Source organism: Macrosteles quadrilineatus, unplaced genomic scaffold (genome assembly GCF_028750875.1).
Source record: "Macrosteles quadrilineatus isolate MER2022 unplaced genomic scaffold, UCM_ALF_1.0 Scaffold_1__1_contigs__length_201487025, whole genome shotgun sequence".
In the NCBI taxonomy this organism is placed as follows: Eukaryota; Metazoa; Arthropoda; class Insecta; order Hemiptera; family Cicadellidae; genus Macrosteles; species Macrosteles quadrilineatus.
In genome coordinates this window covers 131085944-131111981 of record NW_026542594.1, presented here as the reverse complement: position 1 = coordinate 131111981, position 26038 = coordinate 131085944, and the positions used below count along the sequence as shown (strand labels likewise).

At 36.4% G+C, this 26038-nt stretch overlaps 1 protein-coding gene across 1 annotated transcript in view; it reads left to right on the top strand.

The window, feature by feature from the left end:
- The first annotated feature begins 6058 nt into the window (after positions 1 to 6058).
- Positions 6059 to 26038, top strand: part of LOC128985046 (la-related protein 7) — a 102696-nt gene continuing 82716 nt past the window's right edge. Inside the window, exon 1 of the mRNA XM_054404422.1 lies at positions 6059 to 6182. The gene's annotated coding sequence lies outside the window, so the exon portion shown is untranslated. The remainder of the gene's footprint in view (positions 6183 to 26038) is intronic.

Here is a 26038-nt window from a genome sequence, read left to right as displayed (position 1 = left end):
ATTACCCTAAATCTACCATTACCCTAAACTTTACCCTAAGACCGGTAAATTACCCTAAAAAAGGGTAATTACCCTAAAAGTGGCAACACTGACTGTACGAATAGAGATGACGAGACCTTGCCGTCAGACCGTCACCGCCCACCTTTGTCTTTGTCTGTCTAGAATCGGGACAGTGGAATTGAAATCCGAACTGAACATCTGACCGCGGGTTTCTGTCATCACCGAGCCTGTTTTAAATTACGCGGGAACAAAGTACAGAACAGTAGCCGTTTAATCTATATAAATAAAATTACAGATTTGTCTGTACATTGCTTAGAATCATGCAGTTTTTGGTTATTTTTACGTTTCATAGCCTAAGAAAGCTGAAACGAGCCTTATCACAATTTCTGTCTGTATGTCTGTTTGTCTTACATCTTACATCTTACATCGGCACATCGGCGCTCCTCTTCGCAGTCGTGGAGACCGGAGAGTTGTCAATTTCTTGGAGGGGTTTGTTGTATTTATGTGTGTGTGTTTATGTGTGAGTGTGTGTGTTTTATTTATTTTAGAGGTGTGTTACATTGTTGTGGTCTTTGTAGAACTCCTTTAAATTGTAGTATATGGCCTGTTCAGGAGGTATTTTTTAAGGCTAGTGATGAATTTTTTGTTTCGTTTATCGATTTTATGTTTTGAGGAAGAGAGCTATAGAGAGTTGTTCCCATGTATGTAGGGGTTTTACGTTCTGTGTAGTCTGTGTTGGCCTTTGTTGAGATTTGTCCCTGACCTAATATTGTATTGATGGCATTCTTGTCTGGTTTGTGGAGGATCTGATTTGATGGCGATGATTGTGTCAAGGATGTATTGGGAGGTTAGAGTAAGGATCTTATATTGGATAAATAGTGGCTTGCAGTGTTCTTCATTTTCGACCCTTGCTCATTCGGACAGCTTTTTTTTGGAGTGTGATGATTTTTTGTAGGTGGGTTTCGTCTGCTCCTCCCCAGGCTATAAGTCCATATTTGAGATGAGATGAGAAGAGTGCATGGTAGGCCGTTATTGCTATTGATGTATTTGTGATTTCTCTGATTCTTCTGATTGCAAAAATTGCCGATGATAGTTTTGAGTGTAGAATTTCTAGGTGCTTTTGCCAGTTTAAATTTGAATCAAGGGTAACTCCCAGGAATTTTGTATGGTTTCCTCTGTAGATGTGGTTTTCAGTTTGTGGGCTAGCGGCTTCTTCATTACCGTTAGTTCTGTTTTTAACTTTGAATTCAATGTGCACAGTTTTAGTTTTATTTATGGTTAAATTCATGTCTTGGCTTATATTACTGGCTGATTGTATTATGTTTTCAATTTGATTTGCGTCTTTTGTCATGGGGGCAATTATGGTTGTATCGTCGGCTCCGTGTTTAGCCCGGACGTGTTTGACGCGGACACCCTCAAAATGGTGGTTCGCGCGGACGGACGCTTTAGAAATCCCCGCGCCAAGGCCGGGTGGGTAATTCGGCACCTTTCGCCCCCATTATCGAGTAAGGACGCTCGGTGGCGTTTCCCTCACAACACAGGGATTTATAATTATCGTAACCAGAACTGGCGCGTAGCTACCAGTGGGAGAAAAAACTTTTATTTATTATTAATTCCATTCGTATTTCAAAAATGAAACATTATTATTATAAGACCTGTATAATTGCAAGCACGTTGCAATGTGCAACGGAATCTATACCACAGACAATATAATACTTTAATGCAGACGGTCAGCTGGATCTGCGCTAGGCGCTGTTTCATGATGCGGCTGTATTGCCGCGCCACTGTAGCGGAAGACGCGAAGCGTTTCCTCCTCGAGTGGCGCCATGGGATTCTATTTAAATTTAAATGAACGCGCTTTTAATGAGATATTTCTCGAAAACTATTTAAGATATCTTTATGAAACTTGGTATACAGTTTTAATACATCATAATGTATTTAAGGAAAAATAATCATTAAAAAATATGATCCTGTTTCAAAATTGCTGTGTTTTAGCGAATTTCCCATACATAGAATAAGCTAATACCGTAGTACTTATCGTAACACCTGGACCTGGGACCGATTTATTTTTCGTTTTGAGGTCCCTAGAGTCAAAAATCACCAACCGTTCAAATTCATATAAAGTGTGTAAATAAAGTCTTGAAATATATCTGTATTTTTTAAACCGAAATAGATTAAAATATTATGTTTGTGGCATTGAATGTTAACAAAGGTTCCGTTTTTTTACATCAAAAATATTGTAAACCCCCCTAACAGGGTAGGTGGGGGTAGGGGTGACTTATTGTTTTCAAATAGCAACCCCTATTGAGTGACCCCTCATTTTGAAGGATTTATCAAAAGAAACATAATGACCCAAACCCTTGGTGGATATCTCACCCCTAGCCAAAATGACAGGTATTTCAAAATGCGATTTAATGTATGTGAAAAAGCACCAATTTCAAAAATATAAAAACAAATCTGTATTTGTAAAACCGAAATGATAGAAATATTCTGTTTGTCAAAAGCAGTTCCAGCTGCAGCTAGTTTTGTCCGCTGCAGCTGGTTTTCCCGCTGCAGCGGGGAGCTATGGCTGTAGTGGAACGAGGCAAAAGGGCGGATGAACAAAATCTCAGTTTATTACCATAATTTGAGACGGATTAGTTTAAGATGTTCTTGAATTAGAATACTGTTTTAAATAATGCTAAATAGCGGCTGTAAAGAAATCAATATCGTGTTTTGGAAATGTTGTACAAGTAATTAATTAATTATTTTAGTTTTTCTATCTAGGGTCTGAAAATAATACGTGACAAGGCCGGTATAAATTATTTAAGAGGTTCTTCATATTATGCATTTATTCATATTATACATTTTTTTATATTATAAAAATAATATTATTCAAACACCACTCACACTAACTCTTAATATAAAATTCTAAAGTTAATAGCGAAAAAATCCTGAATTAAGTTAATAATAATAAGTCAATAAGTCATTTATTGGGCCAAATTGACAATACTTGCATTAGCTAAGTCAGTACAAGAAAAATAAATTTATTACATCTTAATAACAAAAATTCCTTACTGTAAAAAATTCTATAACTAAATAACTAAACATGCTCACGTGACTTTGTGACGTATTTGCACGTAATAATTGTTAAACACAAACAATTATTACGGTACTGATTACTGAGGAAGAGATAAATTTGTATATATTTTGAGCACGACTTAGCTGGGACTGATGTACTTTTATTTAATTCCTGTCTGAAAAAATTAAACAAACAGAAAATGATTAATTTCTTTTAAGGCATGTCAACCAGCGAGCACATAATAATAATAATAATAGAGAGGACACGGCGTTTAACCAAATGCACTGAAAGTGTGGCCAAATCCGCCATCTTGGTCCGTCATACAGCCTGAATCCAAGACCCGCAAGCACAGTTCGCATTAAAACCCCCGCGACAAATACACGATCATAAACAACATTAATAGTTGACAAACAATTCTGAAATTTTGCACACTTGTAGATATGATATTGAGGAAAACGATGGTGTTAATATAAAACTATTAGTTACGATAGTAATTGAGTTATAAATATGTTTAATACTTATGTAGTTTAATTTTTCAATTTCAGACATGAAAAAGTTGTATTGCGAGGAAATTTTTTATTTTTTGGTCAGAGAAATTTCGTCAGCGGGAAAGTTGTGGATAAAAAACCAAATTTAGCTATACGATTCACCAAAAAATTTTATCATGTTCGGTTTTCTAAAAAATCAGGTACAAAAGGGATCCATTGCCGCTGCTCCGCGCCACGCCCGCTGCGCCGCCGGCCGTCTTCTATACATTTAGCGTGCAGTGTTTTAATGTTTTATACTGTTGTACTGTAATATTGTATATATTAAAGACATTTTCAAATATATTGTCTATGTAGAATTTTCAACCGTTTAGCACAAATTTTTAAGGACTAATTAGCTTTCAATATCATTCAAGATAATCTAAAGACAATTCTGTAAGTTAAATTAAACTTCCTAAATATATTTGTAAAATTACACTCAATTTATTGTCCCAGAAAAATTACAGTTTTATTGAGATGTTGCCTGATTTTATTTTTGTGAAGACTTTCGTTACTTATTTTACAGTAGTAGCGAACTCTAACATTGGAATATTTTTTAGCAATAATTTTAATTAGGTACTAAACAAAAATGATTTTTGTCCATATTGTTTCATATCCTGAGAAATGTGTACTATTTGGAAACAAATTTACACCTACACATTGTCCAAGTACTTTGTTCGTCAAGTCCTCAATTACATTGTTTTCCTTACACTAAAATCATTTAACTTTATATCTTCACTATTCTCATCAAGCATAGCAGACGACTAGCGCGCTGCACACGCCGGGACTACTGTCGGGGAATTAAATATGTGCACTCGAGTTTGAGCCTAAATATCTCTTGAGATGAATTATTAGATTTTCTTGAGACAAAAATTAAATATAATCTGGGTTAAATACATTTTACGTGGTAACAATTTAAAAAAAATCCGTTTACCAGAAAAATGTATATAGTTGAAAGATCCTAAAAAGTACCGATTTTTAAGAAACTCTGCACTAACATTGAAGTTTAAAATTTAATTGTAAACAAACTACTCAGCCAATCTTTCTGAAATTGTTATGGCTTATTGGTAGGTTTATTGTTAACAGTTCCATGCATTTTAAAATTTTAACTCACAATAGTCTTTATGGTGATGTTTTTTTTTTTTTTTTTTAACGTATGCTAACATCGTTAATAAGACGCTAAAAATGTCGTTCAAAATGCCATCGTGTTTGTCGTGACACAAGAAATAAAATAACACTAATATGACAGATTTATAATGTGAACAAAGATGTTTTTTAAACAGATATATATTTGTAAACAAAAATTTCTCCCGCGATAAAAAGATCGATTTACTACGGTAAAAACAATCGATTTACTTTAAGACATTTCCAACAATATACTAATACGACAATGTACTTCCAGAAAAACCTAAGTAATTTTTATACAAAAGTATTTTTACGCCACACTACATTATTTTGATGAACTTTCCACGCATGGATTTAGTCCAGAAAACAGCTGTTTGCCACCAGCTTATTCAAATGGGGTTTCATTGCGTAATACTGTTCTGCAATGAGTTTTACCGGACACCAATCAGCTGATTATACTGTATTTTCGTGGCAATTAGTGGTTATAAACAAAAACATAACCTCTCATGACTAGTGATTTTTAGTCCTTTAGTTGGTGGAAATATATAAGGATTTGTACGGATTAAGTAGTATGGCGTAAACTATCGTACATAACTCGTCCAAAATGTGTGTACCGGACTCGTATGGTAATCCCGTACTCGACTTCGTCTCGCACGGGAACGACCACACTCGTCCGGTAAACACTTATTTTCAGGACTAGTAACGTAATATACTATTACATTTCAACAAAGCCTATGTAAACAACGCTGACTCGAAGCATAGCAGACGGCCAGCGCGTTGCAGACGCCGGGACTAGGCTAGCGCCGCCATCTTTGTCCGTTTCGTCGGCTAGTCAGACTGCCACGCTCCTGCGCTCCGAGTAGCGCTTCTATTTTGTTATGTGTTCGCTGATGTCAACCATATCCGGTAATCAAACCTTTGTTTACAATAGACCAAATAGGCCTAAGTCAAAACGCATCAGCTGCACAGGCTAGAACTTAATTTTAGTGAGAGTACAGTATTAATAAACCAGCTGCAGCTGTTTTGTTGTAACTGTATGTGTTTTACAAATCCAGTTACTCCGGAACTTATCTTTAAAAATTTACAAAAAGGCTGCAGCTGTTTGTGCGGAACTACATTCAAATCGTTCCACCGAGCTGCAGCTGAAAAAGTAGTTCCAGTGGAACTGGAACCGGATTGTGGTTCCGCTTGGAACGGTGGAACGAGTTCCACTCTCGGAACGGTGGATAAATGTAGTTCCAGCTGCAGCGACCCATCTCTAGGTTAGACTTTTTTTAGACTAGACTATCCGAGATCCGAGTATCCACTATCTCATTGACAGACAAGTAGTACAGAAACAGATTACAGTCACAGTGGGAGTGGGACCTCTTTAAAAAAGCCGCGCTTATTTTGTTTAATATTGCAAGCATTTTTGGAATTGTTATTTTGTTGTGTCTCCCCCACTATTTCAATTGTGCAAAACCAGTCTGGAAGTAAGTTAACATAAGTTAATGAGTTGGTTTACTAGTCTATAAGTTAACCTAAACTTTACCTTCCTAATCTAGCCTAACTTCAAACAACTTAGGCCTAACCCTAGGACTGCCCTAGTGGCATAGATTAATGTCCCTGCCATTTTTGTGATTTCGCAAGAGTTCTTTTTAAAAATTTTCAGTGTTTAAGGCTGCACTTTACTTGACGTCCTACACTTATTCGAATGAAAATATTGATCGATATATCGATTAATCGATTGCTTCATTCGATATATTGTTTGGTTAGTTAGGTAAGGTTAACCTAACCTAACTAACCAAACGATATATCGAATGAAACAATCGAATGAAAATATTGAATCGAAAAAACAATCGAATGAGTGTAGGACGTCAAGTAAAGTGCAGCCGTGTTTAAATTACCTATGATAACCTAGTCATATAAACTTGCATAGCTTAATTATTTTGTAGAGAAAAAGGAGATTTTGAATAAATAAATAAGGCAGAGGGATATGAGTCCGGTTACCGTACCGGACGCGGATTGGGCGTCCGGCAGTTACTGTCTTAAGGTAACCTAACCTAACTAAACCAAACTTGCTGATAATGAAACAATCGAATTAAGGTTAAATTATGTTCATAAAATAAAATTATAAATGCCTCAAACTCTAACAAAAGATGTAGGCCTACAGTTAAGTAGAAATGGCATTCTAAGCAAAATCTTTGGCTAAAAGTTAGTGTCACCGATGGGATTCGATCTAGGATAAGTTACCTTCTGTACACAGCCGAGTACTCTATCCACTACACCAGGAACACAGATGGCTGTACATCATATCTAGCAAGAAAAATGTTGCTAGAAAATTGTTTTTATTCAACAGAAGAGTACCATAAACATACATTTTGAACCTTCCTTTGTATGTAGGCCTACATAATTTAATATTTGTGTATATTTTTATTATTAATGTATTTAGTGAAAAATGTAAATAGGCCTAATAATAATATACAACTGTAAATATCATTATGGTAACTTAATAGTTTTTATTTAGCATTAAGTTGACGATGCCTATGCAATCACTTACTGTATTTCATACTGTATAATTATTAATTGTATTGTCTTCTGGGAATAAAGAGTTTTGATTTGATTGATTTGATATCGTTGTGGTAATGGTGTTCCGGGCCCCCACAACCTGGTAACTACCGGACGCCTTAATCCACGTTTGGTTACCAGACGTGTATCCTCTTCGATTAAATAAATTAAAATCTGTGTACAATTTTTTCTAGATATTTTTTACTTAAAGTTGGAACGCTAAGTAGAGTTGTGATATTTTTCTACAGAATTAACTTAAGTTATGAACATAAAATCTAAGATCTAGGCTATACAAAATGTAGACATTTTATTTCTCCATGTAGAAATAAAATTTATGTTTGATTTGAAAAAAAATGTTCACCCCATCTTAAAAAATAAATATTACAAAGTTAGAAAATATCGATAAATGTTCACTAATTATTTGAAATAGGCTACAGAAAAAAATATCAAATATCACTATGTAATAAGCCAAGACTGTTACATTAGCAGCCTAAAGGTAATAATATATAGGCCTAGTTATGTGATATATTATACTTTAGTGCACAGTAATAACGGTTTCATATATTTTATATGAGTTGAAAAAGAAAAGATTATTTTTGTCTTAAAAGAAAATAAGTTATTCAAAGCTGTTCGTATTTTTTTTTCTTTATGATATAACAATAAATGGTACAAATATGTTATATATATATTTCTGAACAAGAATATACTAGGAGTACGCTCCGAAGTCGCGTATGAGAATGAACGAAGACAATTCCATGTAGGCTATCATATATAATCTGTCTTTAGTCTTTGGTGCCCCTTACCCTGCCTCTGCGGCCTGCCGCAAGTTTGTGCGGCGACAGTGGCAGTGATGACCAGCGTTGCCAACACAACCGCTTGCGCGATGCGCGGAAGAATAGGCCTACATTCATTGTTTCAATTTCAATACGATACTGAATACTATTTATCATTGAATATATACCAATACTGATTCAACCTTTAATAAACTAAAAAAACTGCACTTGTAGGAGTTTATAAAAAAAATTTATCCTGTTAGTTAAAACATTTAATAGTTTAGTTTGGTACTACTTTTTGTCTCCGGTACAAGCATGGTAGTTATTTTTCCAATATCACATGTTTCTTCCGATATAAACCGATGATATCGCAAGCAAAATATTGATATATATCAGTATCAGAAGCACCGTATCGTCTATCTGCTAGTGTCAAATCAAGGCCAAGTAGAACATAAAGTGTTAGGTTAAGTTAGTTGGTACTCTTAATTTTCCAGATTCCAGATGTTTAATTCTTTTCTTATTGGTTTTATGAGTAAACTATTTAGGCCTACATTTTTCTAATAATTCTTGATTCTGACTATTCGATATTGTCTTACGGTATACCTGGAAAAACCTGGAAATATCAGTCTGGAAAACCTGGAAAAGTCAGGGAATTTCATTTTCCAAAATCAGTGCCAACCCTGTTAAAGATTTCGGCAAACTTTTTGGTAAAAACCTCGTTGTAACCACGTTGTTACGGTGCATTGAGAGAATTATTAAAATTTATACCATTCTTTCTTATATTCAGCAAACCGTTCATCATTCATTTCAAGTTTTTTTTAAGGCTACCTTTTTTAACTGAAATATCTATTTATGTAGGTACCTATTTATGCAAATATTTTTATCTTTCTGAAAGAGAGGTACCGGAACTCCGTTCCACTGCATTCCCCCCAAATCGAGCACTGAATAACAGTAAGACTCTAGCCTATCCCCTATATCAACCATACAAATAAAAAAAACATAAAATTTACAAGATTTTAAACCTTATGTGATGGCCCCTGGCCCTATCATAAATTGAATAAATAATGTTAATTATAAAAGCTAGAGCAAGTAATGCCAGGGTAACCTAGGTCTATCGCGAATGGCAATCTGAGTACTGTGGTTAATTCGAAATTCTTATGAATAATATTCAATAGTTTGATGCCATAAAATGGTGTTAGTAATCCTTATGGAAAAGTGGACTGGTCTCAGATCTGGATTCTATATCTGGCCAGATCTGGGATGACATATTTGGACATATTCCAGATCTGGCACCCATATCTAACCGGATATGGAATTAGTTCAGATCTGGCATCACAGATCTGATCGTATCTGGCATCCAGATCTGATCGTATCTGGCATCCAGATCTGACCAGATATGGAATATGAAATTGGTAAAATTTGTGTTAAGAGACAAACCAACATTTTATGTTATCCACACTTTATTCTTATAAAATCCAAGCCTAAAAAAGATAGTAACCATTGACAGAGAAAATGAAAAAACTTTAACTAAATTAACGCATCAGTAAAAAAAATAGTTTTGATTTGTTTAGTTTGTAGAGTGTTGTTTATTGTAGGCATTTCACAATCAATGTTGTTTTTGTGTCATATGGTTGCCAACCAATTTTTTTAGCATAAGTAAAGGACCATTAAAAAAAAGTATTAAAGTACTTAAGTTAGCCTACGATAACATTGGGTGTAGGCCTAACTTATCTATGGCTTACTTTTTTAATTATTAATTAACTGGTGAACCCCATCTTGACATTTTCTTTAAAATATTCCAATTTTTCACTTCATTGATAGATAGGCCTATGAGATCAATAAATGATTAAATCTGTAGGAACTGTTGTAGTCAGTCGAATTTCGTTTGGTAAAAGTTCTACCGAGCAAGACAATTTTTGGGAAATGTTAAGTTAAACAAAAATATTTCATCTGATAAATTATCGTAGGCTAGGTTCTCTGCGAAACTGTTCCCCTGAAGATGGGTAACTTAATCTAAGTAGGCCTACTATAAGGACACAGATCTAGTAGCTAAAAGAAAGTTATAGGCTACATTACTTTTTTAGGTCTATTTAGGTACACTAAGTTAGGGTTATATTAAGGCCTACCTTTCTTAGTTTAAACTTTCTACCGTAGGCCTACATTCTTTGACGGTGAAAAACACATTAAACACAGATTGTTGTATGAACAAATAAACATAGTACTGTGACATCATTAGACACAGATTTTAACAAAACACTTGACAGGCCATACCTAGGCTAGGCAACACGGCCGTCTAGGCAATTAATGTCAACAGACACACTTTGCACAAAACAACTTTACATGACACAGCACTTCCTCGCTTCACCGCCTTCCTTAAAAAGTTTATACTGTTTTAGGCTATATTTTGAAGTTAAGATTATCTACCTCTACCTCAGCATTCTGATTGTCTCACCATTCTTCCACTGCCTTGGTACAATCGATGTAGACCTGTGAGCCCAATTTTGTGTCTGCTCGTACCGTACGTCTTGATCTTCACTTCTTGGTTATCTAAGCGTATTCCTTTTGTTATGGGCCCTTAGCAGCATTATTATAAGTGGGCTAGCTCTTTGAAGCCGTAGGTTCCCACTTATTGACCTACAGTATTTAGTGTTCAATACTTGATGAAGGGTCCATAAGCTCAGTTGGCACATAGTCGACTGAGAGTTCAATATTAAACTCACTAAAATTTGTCACTTATGCAGACCAAATTCGGGAAAGCTCCTTCCTATTGCCTATTCTTGTGTCCATTGGCTGAGTTTCATCCGCTCTTCATCAGAACTGAGTCTACTTGTTCTAGGTTAACCTTAACTTAATGGATAAGGTTTGAGTTGAATCTAAAATGCAGTTTGATTGCATTACTTACCTACGTAATTGAAATGGATAGGATTTTATTCACAAACTTTTAAAACCTACTTAGGTTGCCGTCTTATTATCAATAGCAGAATGCACTAAACCTTGAGGAGTATGTTCTAAGGCTAAACTTAACTTAAGGCAGCATTTCTGATTCTGTTAGTTAGCGAGTGAACTGCAGACGACCGATGAAAAAAAGATATATTAAATGAAAAAAACCTTATTTGATAAAAAAAAGTCTTAGTACTTATGTTATATCATTATACAGTAATATGAAAGTACAGTAACTTATCTAAATATTTTGGGGCAACATTTGAATGACTGACTGAATAGATAAAGCCACCGACGCGAGGCCTTACTGAAATTTAATTTAGAACAACCAGAACGAAAATAACTAAAACCATTGATTATTAGATAGTAAAATCTTATCTAATATTAATTAGTCAAAGATAACACTTAACTTTTAGCAAGTTAGGAAACAATAGTAGACTTTCACCCACGGCATCGTTTACCGTCACGTCGTACTTATTGTATAGCACAGCCTACTGAAGAAACGTAGCCTGTAAAATAAACATGTAAATATTTATTTTTCAATCAATTGCGATACATTTTAGTAGATAGTTTGTAAACTCCTGCCAGTATTTTCGTAAATACATTATTATCCTAGAAATTGTAGAGTTATAATATGAATACGGTATGACTGTTACTCTATGGATGAAAGAGTAGTCGTTCTCTTTGTCTCAAGTAAACGACAAAATTGTAGGTCGTAAAATATAAACAAAGAAGAAGAAGGTAGCTCATAATGTTAATCTTATGGGACAAAATTAAAAATGTTTTTTTAAGATTTTATAATAATTACGGAAAAAATATTTTTGAACAACTAATGGTCGCAAGATAAAGTGGTATAGAATCTTTGTGCAACACATCAAGTTTATAACTTTAGTCATTCTCAAGATTTCGATCAACAGAAAGATGCATTTCACACCAGTATGAGAATTCACTTCATTCATTCAATTATACCTAGGCCTATGCATATAAATGATAAAGGTTCCATAAGCATTTTAGACGAGAGATGCACTGTTGGGCAAGGTCAATTGACAAGTCGCTTGGTCTCGAGCGTTTCGTTTTCCCTAAAAAGCAAGCGAGATTTCATAATCACACATTTTACCACAAATACTAATAATTTACCGGTACCTACTCATAATTTGCTAGTAAATCTTTGTGTTGTTTTGTTTAGTGAGTGGATGTGATAGGAATTATTATTAACCATGTTATTATGAGTCATATTATCATTACCCATAATAACATGGATACCAATTACTATCACATCACTCAAGGAAACAAACATAACAACACATTTGTAGGCCTAATAATAAAACACAAATATTCACCAATAAAATATTTACAGCTCGCACGCAAGACTCACGAGACGTGAACGCCGTACAGCGGTAATGCAACTGTAACCAAAGAAACAGATAATTTATGCCGTGTCAACTAACATCTGTGTATTTCAAATTGTGTGTTTTCTGGCTACAGATCAATATAAATTACATCACGCAAACAAAATCCTTTATTGATTTATTAGTCATTGCCTAAATGACGATTTTTGTCATTTCAAATGTCAGCTGATTTCTAAATACTATTTCCCAAATTGTCTGACGTTATAATCACGTGATTCTTGATACGAAAATAAACTCCAGAACAAAATCTTACTATCGGTACCAACCACAACCGGTTTCATGCAAGATTATCGGCGTTACGATTTATTGAACATGAGCGCGGTTTATTGAATTAACGCGGCAAACTCAAAATCGTCTCGCGCCTAAATCTTAATTCAAATTGTAACGACAATATAATTAATACTTTAACACGTTCAGTGCTGACTACATCAATTGATGTAGTACGTCACGAGCACCTATGGCGGACTACATCAAAAGCTGTAGTCGTGGCACTCCAACTATATTGGTTCATCGTTAGCTCAGACATAGACGGGGAACGTTATATCGCACGTCAGCCTGTTAGGCCAGTTCTTGAGTTCATTTTGGCGCGAATCGTTTTCAGCTCCGGGTTTTCACTTCGGCACGGGACCGTGGTAATCTCGTACTTTTGTGTGGTGTGTGTAAATGCGGTGGGTTGAGTTGTAAATAGTTTATGAATAGTTTTAAAACTTTTCTATAATTGTCTTCTCTATAAGAACAGTGTTTTTATAAATAACAATAACTCTTTCTTTGACATTGTGTGTGAACTAATGTTTTGCATTGACGATCGTTCTAAATGGCACTTGGACGGATTGTATATAATTTTCTGTGGTTATTATTCCAATAATTACCAACTTTTGTGTCATGAAACAAGTTTGTGGGTCGTTAGACACAAATGTTACAGTAAACGGACTACTTCTTCCTCGCGGTGACTCATCAAACCGGCTCCACCGGCGGACTACATCAATTGATGTACCGGAAGTGACGTCACCAATAATGACCAAAATGGAGGCCTGGGGATCTTCTAACGACATTTTGGATGCATTCACATCATTTACTTGGGGAGTTATCAATAATCATATTTCAGCACTTTAGGCACGCAATACTAACCCATTTCAGCACTGAACGTGTTAATACTTTTCTTTGAAATGGCGACCATACAAAGTAAGTAGGTATTTTAAGCCAAGTATGAATGGAGATCAGTGTATGATGAGTGGCGCGATCTTGTAGTCTTGTTAGTGACTAAGGCCGACATATTCCTTAGACACAGCTGTTAATTATTAACCCATACAGCTAATGGCAACTAAGGGACCTACAGTTTATAGTGGAATCCGAACCACTTTTTTTTCCTTGGTATATACGAATTGGTCTAATTATCAGGATAGTACTGCGGATAGTTGTAGAACTCACCCGTGCGGACGTTAATCCACACCAGGGAGTAGCGCATCCACAGTGCATGCCTATAAATATCCACAATTCGTGACCTCCTAGTAGCTGGATTAGGTACAGGACGATGCCACCCGTCCCAGTCTGATATTTTAAAATTGATCTGGTAATGCTATACGATTCGTTTATATATGAAAATGAAAATTTAGAATCTCATACTTTGAATAATATAACAATTATTTGGTTTTGGAATAATTTTAAAAGAGTTATAAGCTGTTTAAAAGAAAGTGACACTATATGACGATTTTTGTCATATGGGCAGTTTGGGAGCACAGATATATGACGAAAATCGTCATATTGCCAGTCCTAGGGTTAATACAGTTACGAATCCACGTAACTCCCAACCTACCTTTCCCACAGTCCTAAATAAGAGCTGATTAGTTTGCAAATGAAGAGTTCTGAATGATTCTTTCAGAATGAATCAAATCCATTGCACATTAAGTCGAGTATAAACAGCTCTCCACACTCCACAGTCCACATACGGACCCGTCCAAACATACACTTTAATTGACTTACTGTCCAAATTTGACACGATTAAGATTAGCGACCTTTGAGTTCTACCAACCAGAAGGCAGCGATGTCGGGGTGGATTGAGTTGAATGCATTGCCGCCGCTAGCTGCCACATGTACTTTGCCAAGTACAGTAGTCACAGCTAGTCTGGGCGTGCGGCCGCGCTATGGTGGAGGGTGTAGAGGGGAGTGTTTATTGCTCATTTCCAAAAACATCTGGCCCACACGGCTCTCTGCCGTTCAGCGAGGCTGTGGGGTGAGCGAGCCGTTACTCTCAGCACGGCTAGTACACAAGGGTCCGCGCGCCCAGACTAACTGCGACTACTGTAGGTATACAGTGCCATAGACCAACCAACACAAGTAGACTTTCCATCCCATTGTAAATTTTGAAGCTTGCTTTAGCGAATCTCCCTATAACTATTACCGTAGTACCGAGTAGCTATTACTGTAGGTCTCATGGTAAGACTTGAGCCCAGGACAAATTTACTTTTTCATTTTTATGTCCCCAGAGGCCAAAAACCCTAATCGTTTCAATTTTTTTTATATATGTGTGTGTGTGTGTCCGTGAATGCGATAACCTGAGTAATTGTTGTCTAATTTTGATGCAATTTGGTCTATAAAGGTGTAAGGCGGGATGAACTTGAATGAGTTCACGAACTAGCATGATCGGACCATGGAACGGGGTCTTACAAGGGGGTTCATGGGGTAAAAATTGGTTTTTCTCATTTTTGACCCTCAAAACACAAAATTTTAAAATTTATCTCTAGACCTTTTTAAAGAGCTTAAATAAATAATTTTGTAGGTATATCAAAGTGTTTTTGTACGGTTATTGGTAATAAAGAAAATTCAAAAAATTGTAAATTTTAAATTCCCATGTTATTCTTATGGAGAATATTGTAAAATGCTGAAGTTAAATCTTAAACTAAGTTATTGTAGCTATATATGGAATAATTGCCTCATATTTAAATAAATGTTATTTCATATTACTCTTAGTTAGCCGATTAAAATGCGGAGTTCACCGTTGCAATTGTCATGAAATTATGGAGGTTTTGATATAGTTTTGTGTCGTTAAAAAACCTCATTGTACCATTATTAAAATACCCCCGCAACAGCAAACCTGCAGACTAAGCGAATTTCCATTTGCATCACGAACACATTTGCCACATTTGAACTTACACCCTATAATTCCACTCAGGGAAAAAAACGCGGGACGCAGACAATTCAACGGCACTACTGAGAGTCTCTCGCCTCGGGCTCTCGGCATATACTGTATGTGTCTTTAAACATACAAAACAAATGTTTCCCTCTGTTTGGAACACCCTTCAAAATTTCTGTTGTAAACACTAAAAAACTGTTTCCAACATCAAAATGTTTCTGTTAAAAAAGTAGTGTTTATTATTTTTTAATAACATTAGCTGTAAACACGTGTTCCTAACTCCGGTGTGGATGCGGCTTGCCTTCAAACTGTGAACAGGCCGAAGCTTAGGGGTCTTCTGAACTCTTGCGGACAGTATAGCCTACTGTAACTTGAAGTAGTCACTGTCATAACACTGGAGGAAATGCACATGTGCGTGCGGGTGTGGAGATGCGGTGCGATATGGCAACAGAGCCTCTTGCTATGGAAACCGCGTCAGGCTCTCCTTGCTCTTATTGTTTAGGTAGCCAACCAGGCAGTTCTCCCTCTTACTCCAACGTCAGGTCGCCCCACCACACCGATACAGATGTTGTATCTATTCAAGTATAGGCACATTAGAGGATCAAAGCCCGGGGACTTTGTTTATTTTAAGGACGATTGCTGAGCAGATTTTAAGGCCTTAAATATCCTAACCTTTCCATCTTTATACACTTTAAATTGCTTATTATACATTAAAGAGAATATAGAACAGTATAGTATCCGATCCGCCATACATGCACATTACACAAGAAATAGCCATCATCTCAACTTACCACTTACAAGACTTACACTTACACACAATAATTACAAATATCTTAGGATACAACATTTTTTAATAAATTACCCCTTCTGCAGTAACAACTAAAAAAAAATTTAAAACAATGATTGATTCATGGTTAAAATTAAAATGTTTTTATTCTGCAGATAAGTCCTTGTCCTTGGAAGTTTTAGATATAAGTTTTTAAATAATTTAAGATCAAGGTTCCTGTTATGTATTCCATGTCTATGTTTAATGTTTTAACGATAAGATGCCATTTTATAAGATACCTACCGTTATATTAACTACTGTATTATTAACTTCTGTATTATTTTTGACAATGTCATTTGCTTTTGTAGGGCTGAAAGACAATAAAGAGATTTTATTTGATTTACTGATTTGGCAAAATCACTCAACATATATTGTGAATCCGTGGATTAGTTTAAGTTGTAAATAGGTTTCCCTGCTATAACAGTATAGTTTAAGTTAATACGAGAGGTCGTCCAGTGGTCGAAACTCGACCAAAAATATGTAATGTACTCACTTATCTATTTTCACCCCACACTGTAAATAAAACATGTGATTGGAGTTTCCTCCATTTGTTTTGATTTTCTGTTTATATTTCGTTGTTATTTCGTAACCAGCATAGCAACGCATAAGATCCATGTTAATTTTTTCAAATTTTTAAACTCATTTTTTGTGCTTATCTTTGAGCCTATTTAAATTTATAAAGGGATTCTGCACACCTACAGGAAAATAGCTTTCCAACGGTATGCGTAGATTTTCCCTACGATTCACACGAGCTGAGAAAAAAGGTTTTAAAGAAACATGCTTGCCTATTAATATATAGATAGATAAGTTGAATAAATTAAGAGTTTGAGTTTGTGTTAACTTTCTTTCTTTTTGTATTAGTTTACAATACACATTATTTCCATAGAAACCAAAAATCAAAACATTAAGAAAATCTCAGCTGTCTAAAGACATTGCTTTAGCACACTCCCACATCCTTAGTTGTTCTTGGGCCCCTTTTTTCTTTCCGGAATTCACGTCAGAGACTTCAATGGGATACAACAAGTTAATAGGTCTGGTGATGTATTTCCAAGATCCTAACCTTAATTTGGCACCTTTTACGTTTCCATCAGCACTGACGTTAAGGACTTCTATTTTCGTAAGCCGCCATGTCCCTCTGGGTAATGTGTCGTGAACATGAACTACATCACCAACTTGTGGATGTTGGGTGGACAGAATTCTTCCTTGTTTGATATTATGTTGAGTTCTCTCCACAAACTTAGGAAGCAGCGTTGTTGTGTTAATCCTATGATAAACGCATTGTGAATCAGTCCACAGTATCTTATATACAACAGGAAAATTTAAGGATTTTTCCACAAAACGTAATGCTCTTGTTCCAATCAACACGCCTAAAAGTTCGAGTCTTGGAAGGGTAATTTTCGGCTTTGATTTTGGGGTTAAATGGCTTTTACAAAACATGAGAGTCACTTTGACAGTCTCCTTATTAATTAATTTGATATACACAGCACACGAATATACATCCTTTGATGCATCCGTAAAACAATGGAGTTCTACATGATCTGCTCGTAATCCTGTGAATCGAGGACTAGAAACTTCAGTTACTTTAAGAATATCATCTCATATAATATTCCATTCCCTACATTTAGGCTCGTCTAGTAATTCGTCCCATTTCAGATTGTCTTCCCAAAACTGTCTGAGAAAGAGTTTAGCATTCAGTGTTACGGGGGATAATAACCCTAAGTTATCAAAAACTGATGATATAGTACTTAAAACTTCTCCTTTTGAAATAGGTTTGTTTCTTTTATTGTTTACAGGTTTTATAAGAAGATTGTCAAGATTGGTGTTCCATCTTAATCCAAGAACATTAACATCAGTAGGATTCTCAGTTTTTGTTTTTTCCATTGGTATTTGTGCCATCAGTGTCGTTGAGTTTGAAGACCAGCATCTAAGGTTCATGTTAATATCATAGAACAAACTAGAAGCAGTTGTAAATAGTGTTGTGGCCTCTTGATCTGTGTCACATCCGGTAACCATATTATCAACATAAAATGAAGACTTCAACCTTTCATTAAGATTATCAAGTTCACAATTTGACAAATGATGAAAAACAGTAGCACTGAGTAAAAATGAACTGGATATGATTCCAAACGGAACCCTACAAAATCGATACTCCTCAATATTATCATTAGTAGGTGCTGAGAAAGGATCTTTGAGCCACAGAAATCTAGTTACATCTCTGTCTGGAGTTTGAAGATTTATTTGAAGGTATGCCTTATGTATATCAGCAATAATTCCAATAGCATTCATTCTAAAACGTAAAAGTAAACTACATAGGTTTTCGAAAATTACAGGTCCACGGTAAAGACAATCATTAAGACTATTGTTGCCTTTTCTGGTTTTGGCTGCCGCGTCATACACTATCCTGAGTTTAGTTGAGGTTTTCGACTCAGTGATAATAGGGTGATGAGTTATATAGTGAAGGACTCCATTTTCGTTTCTGTCTGAAAAACGCACTCGTTCGATTATACCTTCTTTCAATTGGATTTGAATTACCGAGTCGTATTCACATAAAAGATTATGTTTGTCTGAAAGTCTGTCTGTTAAAGATTTCAAACGACCGAGAGAAAGATTGTAAATTTGGGGGATAATCTTTCCAAGGCCTGGCAACTGAATAACGACCATTCTCAATTTTAACAGTTTCATTAAATTTATTCAATGCGATGTCATCATCTTTCAGGTATGGGTCATCCTTAATACCAATAGTCTCTAATTGCCACAAGTTTTTGATGTCGTCACCTTCACAAATATTGATATCTGCCTTTAAAGTTGGTGGTGACCAAGGAAATAGGTTGTTGGGTTTTACTAGAGTAAGAAAAGATGACTCGTACATCAGAGGGAAATGATCATTGTTATTGCTATGCCTACCAGTTACGATCCAACCAAATTTGCTATTCACTAAGAACAAGCCTGGTGAAATTTCTATCTTCTGGCCCTGAATAATGTCAAAATAATAATCGTTTCCTATTAATAGATCAATGTTTTGTGAAGTAAACTGGCCGTCTGCTAACTTTAACTTGGGATAGGAGGAAGCAATTGTATTTAAGTTGATATTGGTACTAGAAACTACCTTCCCAGTGATATGTGGAACAATGTTTACTGTAATATCCATACATGTGTCATCGTTCAGCAGTAATCGAACATCTGTTACTTGAGTCTCAACAGTTTTAGATTCACGGTTGCCGAACGTAAATAAAGACAATGATTGACAATATTTACCATTCAAACTCAGTTTAGAAGCCAAACCTTTGGACACATAAGACCTCTGACTACCGCTATCAAAAAGAACACCACAACGCGTTTCTTGGTTAGTATCAGCATTACGCAAATTAATAGTTGCAGTTTGAAGAATAACACTCTCCGACATAGAAATTAAAGCAGACTCTTCGATATTTATAGGTCCCTTGCTCGGGTTGAAGTTACTTGCAGGCAAAGCTTTGGCATGATTAGTTGATCGGGTGTCTACTTTTATGGTGCTTCTAGAAATTTGGTCTGTTGGAAACTGTTTGGTACATAGGCTTCTATTGTGATTATTCTGTTGTTTACAGTAAACACACCTTTTCTATGATTTACAAAATTTCACAGTGTGTTCCTTACTTAAACATACGTAGCACCTACCTTGAATTGCTTTCTTGTGTGTCTCAGCAGATTGATATTTTGTACACTGATCATTTTAATGTGGTCCTTCACAAAAAATACAAGTTAATTTATCGTTTCCCACGAGGGAGTGGGTAGTTGTCAACCTCTTAGTGTCCGCCTGTGGATTGGGAACAGTAACAAAATTATTAGGATTTTTTTGGGGATTTTTTGAGAGGATAGCAGGCTTACCTGAATGGGAAAGAGTCCAAACTGGCACAGGAAACACAAAACAAAACTTTACACTATATACACAAAACATTAGAATATTTCACTGTCAATGACAGCATTTTCAACTAAGGAAGAGGAAGAGATAGTTTTCTAGATGTCCAAAATGGTGGCCAGTGAGTTGTTGATACCTGTGCCAGTTTGGACTCTTTCCCATTCAGGTAAGCCTGCTATCCTCTCAAAAAATCCCCAAAAAAATCCTAAAAAATCTAGGCCCTTGTGCTCTATGCTACACCCTTAACAAAATTATTAGAGTAAGATGAAGTGATAGAAGAGCTCGTCATTTGCTCTGCTTTCTCCCGAATCGAAATTAAGTTATTTACAAAATTGCACAAAGTTTTAACATCTAACTCCCCAGAAATATTCATTTCTTCAACTTTCAAAACAATTTCATAGGGCAGCTTACTGAAAATTTGAGAAACAAAGTAGTTAGAAGTAACGTCTTCACCTAAGGCTTGAAGACAATGCATATGTTTCTCAATGTTGTCAAATCCTCGCCTAAGTGTTACTGTGTCACTGGACTTGATAGGTGGCACATCCCTCAAGGCACAGTAGTGAGAATTCACTATTACCTGTTTCTTAGCAAATCTGTCTTTCAACAAGGTAATAGCAATATCATAGTTTAGTTCTGTAATGGTGAGTCCAGCGATGCAACGTTTGGCGTCACCTCTTAATTGTGCTATCAAATAGTTAAATTTGTCAACGTTACTAATTGTGGGGTGGCTATGAATAGCATACTCAAAACTATCCCAAAACTCCTGCCACCGTAGCATGTCCCCTTGGAAGGTTGGTAATACCAACTTTGGTAGTTGAACATACTGGTGTTGTATGGTTGGTATTGGCTGCACGGAAGTCGTATCAGGTACTGTTGCTTGTGGCTTATTAGTTTGAGAAATATCTAGTCTTACCGTAAGCTATGCAAGCACCTCCTCACAGTCCATCATAGTATTTATGAATTCGTCCTCTGTTGCATATGTCTTCAATAATAGATTGTCTATTGAAAAGGATGCATTACTGACAATTATGAAGGAAGTAAAACCTGATTTAAAAGTAGAATCCTTACACAAGCAGATTATTTTTCTAGGGAAGGAAATTAAGAAATTGAAAAGTAGTCAATCTAATACGGTAAATGTTAACAAAAAACCCACTGTAAATATTCCCACTCATTTACCTTTACAGAGTAGAAGTTGTCAATGTAAAAATCCACCAGACAATAGACCCAAACTCCTGATTGTGGCTAATAGCCATGGAAGGCACATTGTTTCCCACCTAAATGTACATGGCCATATAGCCATACAGGCACCATAACCCAGCTCTAAATAACTGGATATGCTATCTCAATATGGACTTGAAAAAAACTGTACACAAATTCAGCCACGCATCTTTTTTGCCATTAAATGAGTTGCCACGTAACCTGTATACCAGACATGGCCTCCATTTCAATATATTTGGAAAGAAACAAATTTCAATTATGATCAAGAGTCTTTTTGATCTAACAACTGTTAAGAATTTCCCTAACTCGGCAACTATTAAACAGGGCCACATCAATATTGTCGAAAGCAGTATGTGGGACATGTTTGATAAATTCATAAGTGATCCTAAGGTGGCATTTGCGCACACCATATCAGCAGACCACCACCATAGCAGAAATATGTCAGCAGGTGTAGCTGTTGCTTTCAGAAGAAAATTTGGTAGACCTAAGAAGTTGTGTTCGACTGACACTTTGTGAGGCATATCCTCGACTTTGGAAGTAGCCTCGTCCTGGGAGGTGAAAAACTAAGCCCCCAAAGGGGAGGCAACTGTCCGGTGTTGGAATCGGCATTTCAAGTAGGCCACAGACATGGACGACTGGGCATTCTGTCCCAGTGACATCCCTTCATCCAGGATAGGGGGGGTGTTTAGCTCTAGGAGAGATGGAAGTGCATCATAATCTCTAACCTACCTGTGTCTGTGGTTCTTTGGGCTTCGGCCTGCTTGTTGTGTGCGACTAGCATTCAGAGTGGCATATCCTCGACTTTGGAAGTAGCCTTTCCTGGAGGTGAAAACGGGCAAGTACCCTTAGCTCATGGGGACACTCAAGGGAAACGTAACTTTCCGCAGTGTGAGGGCAACGGTTTGTAGGCACTTATGCAAACCAATCCCTGTCTCTGATCACGGACGGTATGGTTATCTTGAGTGTGGGGGGTTCTTCCCGGAACCTCAATTGAGTCAAGGATGTCGCCACCTTTGGTGGATAGGTTCATCCGGGTGGGTCCCACTTCTATACCTGCCTCCTTTTGGGAAACCCCGATGACCTGGCAGTGATGTTGGGTCTGACGGGCAAACGAAGTAGATCGGGTGCTGGGTCCGAGCCCGCCAGAGGTATCCGGGGATCTATCGCTCTGGTTATCTCTGGTTTCCCAGCAACTGGGTAAGGCCTCGATCGGGTAGTGGTGTAAATGGGAGGTTCCCGTCAGCTTGCTGACGATCCCCTTCCTTCTGGCTATTGATGGCGGGTTTGCCTGTCAGGGATTAGATAGGTCCCGAGTGTTGCTTGCACTAAATGCGTCGGGGCGCTCTACTATGGTCCTCTATATCCCGACCTAGTGGAACCCAGGTGGAGTGACGCTTAAACAAGTAGCCGGAAACCCTGGTTAGGATTGAGGGGCAACCCTCTTTCCGAAGGGTCTGCTTCGGCAGCCGGTGAGCCTGATGACCTTAAGTCATCCGCCCATGATGTGCAAAAGGTTGATGCGTAAGCTTCGGCCTACATCATGGGGCCCGGGTAAGTCTCACGATAGGTACCGGGTATGTAGTCAGGGGGCTTCGGCTCTCATGACAAATATTGAAATTGAAATTGAAAGACCTAAGAAGTCTGATTACATTGACTCTAAACTGACCATTCAATCAGTACAAAATGGAGCAACAATCTTCAGCCTGGTAACGAAGGAAGATTATAATGGGAAACCTACAGTAGAAGATTATAATGAAGCATTTGAACGGCTGAGTAAAAACTTTAAAAAGGAAAACCTAAATCATCTCATCTGCTCTGTAATGGTGTGTGTGCGAGACCGAGTGGACATTGAACACTTTGCAAATAATATTTATCAATTCTAAAAATATACAAATGCAAATATCAGTATTGTGTCCTACAATCAGCCAAAAGCGCAGAGAAAACTATGGAATGGTCTTTCCCACTCTCAATTTTTAATGAAGCTGCAAACAATTATTTCCTCCAAGTGGTCAGATGATGCTGCCAAAACATATTCACGACAGCAGGAGAGCTTCAACACCAAAGGTGCAACTGTTATTGATCATCTGCAAACAGAAGTGGGCAAAACCATCCCAGACCAACAGCAAATTTCTACCCAATCACCTCAAAGAAAAGCTGATATATCCAATTTGATGACAGACCAGAATCATTCAGGGAGTGGCGGCGTATTTACGCAGACTTGTCTAGAGGAGGGATCTGCCCAGCCCAGTCAAGAGCAGCGCCTGTGCATGTGTCTAGTGATGGGGGGTCAATTCTCTCTGGGGTAAATAGTGCAGTGATTGGTGATGCCCCGCAGTTGCTTTCTTCCAAATGTAATGCCCTACCAACCTCCGAAACTAAAATTCCTGCTTCCATAGATAACCCTAGTGTATTAAACAATAGTATGCATCCTTTTTTGGAGAAAACTTGCAAGAATGTAGTACCGGTAGTAATTTAAATTGTTACAATTCAAGCAGCACTCAAAACTTTTTAATTCTTCACCAAAATGTCCAAAATTTATCAACCCGTATTGGAATATTAGAAGTAAACCTTGATGAAATTAAACCAGATGTTATTATATTGACAGAAATAAATATGCGTGAAACAGATTTATCATTTTTCAATATTAAAAACTACAAAATAGCATCTTCCTGGACTAGAACTACAACCACTAGAGGAGGGGTATTAATCCTCACAAATTAAAGAGGTTGCACTAAAAGGAATACAAAATATAACATCAGAGAAGGAGTTTGAGTGCTGTTTGGTTGAAGTAATAGTTGAAAGCATGTCTTTTGTACTGATGGGTGTATATAGGACTCCAGAATATAAATACAATGATCCTTTTTTATCCAAACTAGAAACTAAACTAGATATATTGACTAAGAAATATGAAAACATCATTTTAGCTGGAGATGTAAACATAGATATTTTAAATCATAACTCATTGTATTATAGATTTTTGAGCATTTTGAGAATGTATAATATGTCATATAAAGTAAATTTTCCTACTAGGGTTACACTGAAAACTAGATAAGCAATAGACAATATTATCACTAATATTAATCATGTGCAATTAATTGTAAATAACCGGAATCATTACTCATGTGTCTGATCACGATGCACAACTTCTTGAAATTGTGGATTTAAAAAGTAAGAATAAAAAGAAAACAAAGAAAAGGCACAGAAAATTTACAGAGAATAACTTAAAAACCTTTCTCAGTGATTTAGGCAATGAGACTTGGTATGATGTTTACCAGTCATCTGTAGATAACAAGTATGATGCATTTTTTTCTATTTTTAGTTACATTTTTTATGTTAATTTTCCCAAAGTTTTAAGTACAGATAGTGGATGTAGTAAATGTAAATGGAATTCAAAGGAGTTATTTAAAAAAAGGAGTGAGATAAATGAACTGGATAAACTAGGTAGGATAAGACAAATTTTTGACACATATCAAAAGATAATGGTTAAGAAAAAGGAACTAAAAGAGTCAATACACCAAGCCAAACAAACATTTTATAATGAGAAAATAAAACACTCTTTTAATAAAACTAAAGCAACGTGGAACATAATTAAAAGTGAAATAAAGCTTAACTCAAAAAGTGATTTTACCAGCAACATACCGATATGTATAGAGCAAAATGGTAAACTCCTTAATCATCCAGTAGCTGTCAGTAACAACTTTAACAATTTTTTTGTATCAGCTGTGGAAAATCTTATATTGCCACACATTTCTCCTTCACTTACACAAAAACAGATATCCAGAAAAATATTTTACCTACAGATAAGTCATTTAAGTTTGACACAATAACGGAAGAACACCTCACTAAAGTGGTCCTTTCCTTTGAAAACAAGTACTCTGCAGGTTTTGATGAAATTCCAATCACCATAGTTAAACAATCAATACACATTATCCAGAAACCACTAACACATATCATAAACTCTTCTATTATTTCAGGAATCTTTCCATCAAAATTAAAATTGGCTAAAGTAATTCCCATTTTAAAAAAAGGTAATAAAACTGATCCCTCCTGTTACCGCCCTATCTCTCTCTTACCTGTTTTTTCAAACATTTTTGAACGCATTGTTTACATTCAGGTCTATAAATATCTGGAAAATAATCAACTATTTGATAAAGAACAACATGGCTTTCGGCAGGGCAAATCAACAATAACAGCTGGTATTGAGTTCATAGAATCTATAATAAATGCTGTTGACAGAGGAGAAAATGTTGTAGGAATCTTTTTGGATCTTAGTAGGGCATTTGACAGCGTGTCACATAGTATATTGTTGACTTCACTAAAAGAAATGGGAATCCATGGAAAAGAGCTTGCATGGTTTACATCATATCTAGAAAATAGAAAACAATTTGTTGAATTGGATTATGTTGTCGAGCATGCAAACACAAAGTACGTTGAAAAATGTAGATCTCAGCATCAGACGCTGAAAGATGGGGTGCCTGTGCAACAGGGATCGATCCTGGGGCCTCTACTTTTTCTCTGCTATATTAGAGGTATGCCGGGAGGGATTCCTGGAACCGGCAGGTCTATGTGTCTGTTTGCTGATGATTGTAA